At 39.3% G+C, this 3,275-nt stretch overlaps 1 non-coding gene across 1 annotated transcript; it reads left to right on the top strand.

The window, feature by feature from the left end:
- The first annotated feature begins 236 nt into the window (after nt 1-236).
- On the top strand, nt 237-319 carry TRNAL-UAA. Its single transcript has one exon. It is a non-coding gene; the product is annotated as a tRNA-Leu (tRNA).
- Nucleotides 320-3,275: the final 2,956 nt, after the last annotated feature.

The following is a 3,275-nucleotide window of genomic DNA, read 5'->3' as shown; positions in this document are numbered from 1 at the left end:
CTTAAAAGAATAGATCCTAAAAGTTTTCATCACAAGAAAAAAATTTGTAACATATGTAGTGATGGATATTAACTAGACTTAGTGTGTTTCATTGGTTTTTTCTAAGAAACATTAAAAGGATTTTTCTTTTTTAAACTTGGTCTCTAATCTCCTGTAAAATTATTCATAGTCTTCCAGGGACTAGCAAGTCTAATTATAAGCCTGTAATATAGGATATGTAGAAATTGGGGGCCACCACCGGGATGGCCGAGTGGTTAAGGCGTTGGACTTAAGATCCAATGGACATGTGTCTGCGTGGGTTCGAACCCCACTCCCGGTAGGACTGCTTTTGTTGCTAAGTCATGTCCCACGCTTTTGCAACCACATGGACTGTAGCCCGCCAGGCTCCTCTGTCCATTGGATTTTCCCAGGCAAGAATTCCGGAGTGGGTTGCCATTTCCTTTTCCAGGGTATCTTTCTCACCTAGGGATCAAGTTACTTTAACATGTATCTTACCTGGAAATGACAGTTTTTGTGCAAAATTGGACAATAGTTCAGCATATAGTTGACTCTGAACTCTTTTTATCCAGTCTGATGGGCTCTGTCTATAATGGGTGAATTTAGCTAATTTAGATATGATGTAAATGATATACTTGTATTTTAAAAATCCACTATCTTATTAGTTGTTTTCTATGTGTTTTTTCCCCTTTGTTCCTTTCTTTTATCTCTTTCTTCCTGTCTTTGAAATATGTGAGCATTTTACATGATTTGATTATATCTAGAGCATTGCCTTATCATTTGTATGTCTTAACAAATCATAAGTGGTTTCCCTAGGGTTTTCTATATACAGCTACACCTAATCAAAATCTACCTTCAAATTATATTATGCTACTTACTGTACCATGTAAGAAGCTTGCAATAATATACTTCCTCCTATATTGCGTGTCATCGCTGCCACAGATTTTGCGTTCATGTATGCTATAGCTGTACACTATGTCACTACTACTTCTGCTTAATGCAGTCAGTCATTTTTAGAGTGATTAAAATTGGGAAAAATATTCCTTATATGTACCTCTATTGTATCCATTTCTGTGGATATTCATTACTTTGTATTTCCTTTTCCTGAGCCCAGCTTATAACATTCTCTATTTTGCAGGTCTGATAGAAACACGCTCCAGTTTTTGTTTGTCAGGAAAGACTTTTATTTCTTATTCAGTTCTGGAACATGTTTTTTGCTTGGTAGAGAATTCTGGGTTTACAGATTTTACAAAATTAGCCTCTCATCACTTTCAAATGTTATCCCATTATCTTCTGGCAAACCTAATCTGATTAAAAGTCTGCTGTTTTGGATACATAGCTAACTAGCTAGATATAGCTTGGAATTCTCTGACCTTGGAGCTGAAGTTTAATGTACAGGTTTCCTCCACTGTCAGAAAGTAGTTCAGTTCAGTTCAGCTTCTCAGTCGTGTCCGACTCTTTGCGACCCCATGAACTGCAGCACACCAGGCTTCCCTATCCTTCACCAACTCCTGGAGGTTGCTCAAACTCATGTCCATCAAGTTGGTGATGCCATCCAAAAACAGAGTGGAAATGATCTTATGAAATATCTCACAAGTTGAACTGGTGTGAAGAAGTGATTATCTTAGCACCGTTCTTGCATACAGATGCATGAAATAAGTGGAAATAAAGCACAGATGCTTATAGACACAGTTTAAAGCTGTGGTGCCTTGACATTGAGATGCTGAGTTGTAGTTTCTAGGGGAGGAGCTTGGCAGTTCCACCTTCACTGCTCCTGATGAGCTCAGCCTCTACAATGGCTCCCTGCAAAACAGGTACTAATGCAGGTCTTTCCTTAAAATGAAGTGGCAGCAAAGTGAACTTTTGAAAAGTGAGGAATACCTGTATTTCATTATCTTGGGAAAATATTTAGTCATTAACTCTCCCAATATTTTTTCTGCTCTTTTCTCTCTTTCTTTTCGCCTTCTGAGATTCTGATTACAGATATATTAATCAATAACTCTTAAGTGCTCATCCAAACCCATGTCCATTGAGTCGGTGATGCCATCCAACCATCTCATCCTCTGTTGTCCCCTTCTCCTCCTGCCCTCAATCTTTCCCAGCATCAGGGTCTTTTCAAATGAGTCAGCTCTTTGCATCAGTTGGCCGAAGTATTGGAGTTTCAGCTTCAACATCAGTCCTTCCAATGAACACCCAGGACTGATCTCCTTTAGGATGGACTGGTTGGACCTCCTTGCAGTCCAAGGGACTCTCAAGAGTCTTCTCCAACACCACAGTTCAAAAGCATCAATTCTTCAGTGCTCAGCTTTCTTTATAGTCCAACTCTCACATCCATACATGACCACTGGAAAAACCATAGGCTTGACTAGACAGACCTTTGTTGACAAAGTAATGTCTCTGCTTTATAATATGCTGTCTAGGTAGGTCATAACTTTCCTTCCAAGGAGTAAGCGTCTTTTAATTTCATGGCTGCAATCACCATCTGCAGTGATTTTGGAGCCCCCCAAAATAAAGTCTCTCACTGTTTCTGTTGTTTCCCCATCTATTTGCCATGAAGTGATGGGACCAGATGCCATGATCTTAGTTTTCTGAATGTTGAGCTTTAAGCAAACTTTTTCACTCTCCTCCTTCACTTTCATGAAGAGGCTCTTTAGTTCTTCACTTTCTGCCATAAGGGTGGTGTCATCTGCATATCTGAGGTTATTGATATTTCTCCCTGCAATCTTGATTCCAGCTTGTGCTTCCTCCAGCCCAGCATTTCTCATGATTACTCTGCATATAAGCTAAACAAGTAGGGTGACAATATACAGCCTTGACGTACTCCTTTTCCTATTTGGAACCATTCTGTTGTTCCATGTCCAGTTCTAACTGTTGCTTCCTGACCTGCATACAGATTTCTCAAGAAGCAGGTCAGGTGGTCTGGTATTCCCATCTCTTTCAGAATTTTCCACAGTTTATTGTGATCCACACAGTCAAAGGCTTTGGCATAGTCAATAAAGCAGAAATAGATGTTTTTCCGGAACTCTCTTGCTTTTTCAATGATCCAGCGGATGTTGGCAGTTTGATCTCAGTTTCTATAGAGTCTATTAGTCTGTTAAAGACATCCTATGTCTGTTACTGTGTGTCTGTGTTTGAATTTAGCATATTTATTTGACTTTTGTTTACAACAATCTATTGAAATGTACCATCTATTTATGTGTTGGATGACAAAAGGACCTACTATGTTCCATTGGCATCTGAAATGGGAGTGGTCTAAAGGGACTAATCTTGTAACGCAT

Source organism: Cervus elaphus, chromosome 7 (assembly GCF_910594005.1).
Source record: "Cervus elaphus chromosome 7, mCerEla1.1, whole genome shotgun sequence".
NCBI classification, from domain to species: Eukaryota; Metazoa; Chordata; class Mammalia; order Artiodactyla; family Cervidae; genus Cervus; species Cervus elaphus.
This window is presented reverse-complemented; position numbering and strand designations above follow the sequence as displayed.